General features: G+C 40.0%; 1 protein-coding gene across 11 annotated transcripts in view; it reads left to right on the forward strand.

The window, feature by feature from the left end:
* Window positions 1-5,047, forward strand: part of LOC110070649 (active breakpoint cluster region-related protein) — a 79,840-nt gene extending 74,793 nt beyond the window's left edge. For 10 of the 11 annotated variants that reach the window (XM_078394363.1, XM_078394362.1, XM_078394361.1 and 7 more), the window contains one exon: window positions 4,596-5,047. The gene's annotated coding sequence lies outside the window, so the exon portion shown is untranslated. Of the gene's footprint in view, window positions 1-907; window positions 997-4,595 lie in introns of all 11 variants that reach the window. The other variant, XM_078394357.1, reaches the window with a different exon arrangement.
* The last annotated feature ends 992 nt before the right edge of the window (window positions 5,048-6,039 follow it).

The following is a 6,039-nucleotide window of genomic DNA, read 5'->3' on the forward strand; positions in this document are numbered from 1 at the left end:
CAGGGAATGGGCAAAGCTATCTGTGCTGCTCAGCTTGCGCTGTTGCCCTTAAGCTAGCCTCCTGCCCTCTGGTGCACTGGACAGTTGCTGTCCTAATGGCAGTGAAGAAGTGAGATTTAACCACCATTCTGGCCAGCTTTGGGGCACAAATAGGAGAAGACACCATCTTATCCTTTGCCTTCAGCAATGAAATTGTGTGGGTCAGCTTTGTTCCTATACTAAGTATGGCAATCCATTCATGTATTTCCACTCAGTGGCAAAAAATGGCCAATATATTTTGAGGACTCATTTAGATTTTTCTCTCTCTGCCTTTTGTAATATGAGAACCTCTTGATTAAGAAATAAGCTAAATGCACAACTGCATGCAACAAAGATCACAGCACCTGTGCCCTGACAATGGTCAGTCACTTTGAACAACCATGATTTGTTGATGTTCCTTTCCATCTGGAAGGAGAAAGGCACATTAAAGCAGATATAACACCTTACTATTTTCATCCAAGACCTATATCAAGTTCTGGCATAAAGGATTTTTCCCTAGTTGCTGTTTCAAAAGAAATTGTGGGAAATATCTACTAACTCTAAGGTATGACCCATCAAGTAAGTAGCATTTTCTGTCCCTTGGAGGCTTGATCGGTATCAACATTGGCATCATTTTGGTGCCAAGACAAAGCACATCCCACCTTTCGGGTGTTGCGTATCATGGCCTGCACAGGATTTAATCCATTGGTGTTCATGTTTTAATGTTGTGCTTTCAACGATTTGATTTTAAATTATCTTATATATCTTATGTTTTAAAATTGTTTTATACAGCTCTGTAACCTGCCTTGAGATCCTATGACAGAGTAGGAAACAAACAAACAAACAAACAAACAAATGCAGTTGTGTGTCTTTGTTTCTTGTTTCACAGAACTCAGATTTCATATCCCAACTTCTCTTCCCCTTTTCTACATTTTTAACATCTGAGGACAAGCCAAGTATGTTTCTGAAAAGCAGGTGGTAGGTTTTGTTCCCTACGTTAAATTTCAGAGAGAGAAAAAAAATGCTATGTTCAAATGAATGCTCTCATCCTAGTATATTTTCCTTGCAGTGAGAACCTTGTGAGTTTGATGGTGTTAACTTTCAAGCGAGAAAGCTGATGACTGCAGGCATTTTAATTTCCACTTAATGACTCAGCTGCAAAATATATGTACAAAGTGCCCTTCTTTCAAAACCAGTGGCGTTGTATAGATATTATAGCAAGGCACTTATCTTCGTGTGCATTTGCTCTCCCCCATTTCACTGCCCCCTTCCCTAATTATGGCGTTATTGGCCTTTTCCCTTTGATCAGAAGACCTGAATGTCTTTTAGTTAGAAAAGCAATTTCTCCCATGAAAAGGGTTTTGTTACAGAAGGAAGGGCAGACCCAAGGATCTGGGTTTGTTTTGCTGTCCCAAGTCATTTAAAAATTTGTTTTCCCTTCTCTGTTATCATATGTTGGGCAGAATAATGATTGCCCATAATATGATCCTATACTCAGAGGCAATTCCACTGACCTCACTGGGCTGATTGTTTCAGCCCCAGTGAATTCAGTGGTGGATATAGGATGTCATCCTAAAAGTTCAAAGGCTGATAGTGATCATTTAGTTAACAGTAACTGTTATTAATATTTGCCACTGGATTACATCCTCTCTGTTATAGTGCATTTACACTGTTGGCAGCTGAGAGAAGGGACGTGGTGGCACTGCAGGTTAAACCCTAGAAGCCTCTGTGCTGCAAGGTCAGAAGGCCAGCAATCATAAGATAAAATCCACGTGACGGAGTGAGCTCCCGATGCTTGTCCCAACTCCTGCCAACCTAGCAGTTCAAAAGCATGTAAAAATATAAGTAGATAAATAGGTACCACCTCAGTAGGAAGGTAACAGTTTTCCGTGTCTAGTCACGCTGGCCACGTGACTTCAGACAAATGCTGGCTCTATGGCTTAGAAATGTGGATGAGCACTGCGCCCTAGAGTTGGACACAACTGGACTAAAAGTCAAGGGGAACCTTTACCAGCTAAGGGGGACTAGAAAGCAATGGATTTCACTCACTTAATTGTAGAAGTATCACCTAGGCTGCCCTGATAAGCTGCCAAAACAGCAATGCAAACTGACCATGCGTTCTCCAAACCATGGCCTCAGGACCGAATTAGACACTGCAAGTAGCGCCTCATTAGAAGCTAATGATGACTCTCTTCCACTGAGCTGCCTGAAAAATTAGGCTGACAGTGTACTGTCTATAGAGTCAAAATTCAATTTCGGTGCCACTGCAATGATGCCGTCACCTGTGTTATGTCCAGCTTCCTTCCACAGCTGGGCCAGCTCTGCTTTCGGAAGCACAACCACAGGAGAAAGGATAACAATTGCTCCTCGAAGAACAGATTCCGAAAATGGCACAGAGCAAATCATTTTGTATTCTGAGCTGTAGGCCGTGGTACTGAAATTCTAGCCTATGGAGTGAGCCGTCTGTGACCACCACAAGACCCTTTATTGCTCACCATTGGCTACATGAGGTAGAACGGACCTAAAGAATCAGTACATCCATTCATCCTGATTATCTGGACATTTTAGACATACTGCAATGCCACTAGGATAAATGAAGCTGCTTCAAATGTAGCTGTTACATGGGTATCATTTTTTAAAATATGAGGCACACCTTGTTTTAATCTACTCTGTAATTACACATTTGTATAGAATATAGAGCCCATTTGTGTCTTACCTGAGGGATCTTCAGTGTCACTCGGTAGAAACATACAGTCAGGTGCAGTGTAAAGAGTGAATGTGTCCATTTAAATACCTCCCCTGTTTTATATAGCTTTGGAAGGCATCAGCTTTAATAGTTAACTTCCATTAACTTTTACAGGGTTATGAAGATTTCATTGTGGCCTTGACCATTGAGCCTGTGATCAATAAGGGCGATAAGGATCATTTCCTGAAGTTTTCTTGGAGATTGCCTAACATAGTTAAGAAAACTGCGGGTTTGCATAGGTTAATAGCAGGCGTGCAGTTAAGAACAGTAGTCAACCAAACAGGCGTATTTCAGCATCCGTGAGGCTAGAATAACAAGGAGGCTGAAAACCTGCAAGGTAAAGACTATATATGTAGCGAAAGAACCAGCTACAGCTGTGTTACTAAACCTGCCAGCTTCTTTATGATGTCTTCATTTCATATTTTCTTTATTTGTTCATATTAGAAGCACCTCAGTACAGTTAATAAATATCTCAGAAAATTTTCACCCAGAAACGGGTAACATCAATTTGAGGTAGCTAATATCACATCTCCCATAGTACCTGTTGAGGGACATAGAGTTCTCTGAGACGTGTGTAAAGTTGCCTGTTCCTCTCCACACTTGTGAAGGACTTTGTCAATGCAAAAGCTCCATTTTCTGATGTTCACCTTGGTTCTGCCAAATCCAGTTCATGCTGAGGCACCGTGGGATATAAAATTATAGCATCACCCTCTGTCACAAATATTTAGTTATTAAACTTGTATCCCTCTTTGCAATGAATTAAAGCATCATCCATTGTCCCCCTCATGTTATAAACTTTTTAATAACATTTACTACTCATTATAACTATTTATGAACTACTGAATAGTTCAGTGGTTTAGTTGCCTGGCTGTGGGGTTCAATTCCCTGCTGTGCCTCCTTGATAGAGATGGGACCCTATGGATTTGACAATCCATAGGGTCCCTTCCAGTTGTGCAGTCTTAAGAAGATGATGATATTTGACTTATATACTATGTTCCTCCTAGGAGCAGAGTTACAGCTCACAAAGAAGTTAAAGGTTTACATATCAAAACAGGTAAAAAGAGATAGAGATGGAAACAGACAAAAAAAAGCTATCATGCTAATCATCATCATCACATGTGCCATCAAGTCAATTCTGAGTTATGGTGACCTATTTCAGGGTTTTCCAGGTAGAGAATACTTAGAAATGGTTTACCATTCCCTTCTTCTGGGGGCACCCTGGGATTGTGCAGCTTGCCCAAGGCCTCACAGGCTGGCTCTGTTCACAGGAGACACAGTGGAGAATCAAAGTCCCAACCTCTGTATAACAAAACACTGAGCTATTCAGCCACCCATAATGCTAAAACACAGTTAAATAACTTACAGCATTAATGAGCCATATGTGTTAAAATATTTTAAACAATTCTACTTCAATGATTGTTGTAGGTTTTTCAGGCTGTTTGGCCACATGCTCACTCAGCTATTTCCTACAACACCTCACTGCCACTTCTTATCCTGCAACCACCTCAGTCTGCCTAATACTGGGTGGGTCAGCCTTATGAGATCTTTATCAAATTAACTCTGTGTGTATTTGTGTGGGGGGAATTCAAAGCCCAGACAGGAAGTCTGGGCTTTGAATTTCTGCTCAACCATGGAAACCTGAGGTAGGAATTGGAACTGGTACAACCATGCCTTGGCTTGCTATAAGTCAGTTCCAACTTGACAGCCCAAAACACACAAACATGACCTTACAGCAATTTCACGAACACACATCCAATCTTGAGGAGAAACACTTAAGAGTTTCAGAGTTGTTCTCAGCTGATAAAGAATGTCATCTTTATTTATTTTTCAGTTTCCATATATTGTGGGAATTTAAGCTGGGCTACTCATCCAGTTGAAGAACATGACCCTCTAGCTTTATCAGAATACAGCTGGCATAGAAATATTCCTTCCTCTGCCTCTGGGAAGACCATCAATGATATTGCTTGACAGAATCTCCTTGCAATGGAGAACAAGATTATCCTGCCAATTTGTGCAATTAAGCATGGAAGAACAGCCCGGAACGAAGTGAACAATAGGCTAAATTGGCAGTCTGATCACCTTTTCTGTAAGTCAGTGTTGGAGCAGCAGCTAAAATTGATCCTAAATTCTTAGCACGAATTTTGCTTTCAGAGAGTGTAAACTTTTTCAGATTGAATGTCTTTATGTATATATAGTCTTTTACAGTGTGTGATGTATAATGCATATCTCTTTTCAAATAAAAATGAATATGCCATGTGGTCCTTGTACACAATCCAAAGAAAAGCGTGATAGCTTTATTAGATCACTAAAATTTCACAAGCAGAAACTGCCTGTTTGATTCCTGCAGGAGTTTTCCTCAGTTTTCCCCACTTTATTGAGGTGGGGCTGGTGAAGAACGAACATAAATGTTCCAAAAATTTGGGTCATATGTGCCGGCCAATTCCTGAGTTTCAAGTTCTGAAATGGGGGATGCAGAAACAGCTCAAATATGTTTCAAATTTCACCTTGGGTGATATGGATTAGAATGTCACTCACAAGAAATAAATGTGTTCCCAATGAAATCAATAATTCAGTTATTTACTAAGTTTATTTAGTAAATGAAATCCAATCCTTTGCTGGGAGGTTTTAAATTTTATTTATATACATATTTTGCAGTATGCTGATGTTATATTATTCATTACTTAACAATTATTCCATAACTTTATAATATTTGTCACCCTTCATTCTGCTTGAGGGAATTTTAGCCTTTCTGCTTGTTCAGCTTTATTAGTCCAACGAGCCCTGAACTTACACAGAAATAATGCAATTGAAATTTACTAGTTGAAAGAGAATAGCTGTATGGTACTAAAGTATTTAAGGAACTGGATGCAGAACTCTCAGAACCACTGTATATTATTTTCTTGAACTCATAGAGGAGGGGTGAGGTACCAGATGATCAGAAGAAGGCTAATCTTGTCCCTATTTTCAAAAAGGGTAAGAAGGAGGAACCTAGAAACTACAAACCAGTCAGCCTGACATGAATCTGAGGGAAAATTGGGGAACAGATTATAAAGCAGCCACTCTGCAAGCACCTTGAAAATCAGGCAATAATAACTCGAAGCCGACATGGATTTGTTAAGAACAACACCTGCCAGACTAATCTGATCTCATTTTTTGATCTGGTAACCTTCCTTGTAGACATTGGGGATGCTGTAGATATATCTTGACTTCTGAAAAACAAAGTGTCCAATGATATTCTAATTAGCAAGCTAACTAGATGTGGGATGGACTATCAG

The sequence above is a fragment of the Pogona vitticeps genome, chromosome 5 (genome assembly GCF_051106095.1).
Source record: "Pogona vitticeps strain Pit_001003342236 chromosome 5, PviZW2.1, whole genome shotgun sequence".
NCBI classification, from domain to species: Eukaryota; Metazoa; Chordata; class Lepidosauria; order Squamata; family Agamidae; genus Pogona; species Pogona vitticeps.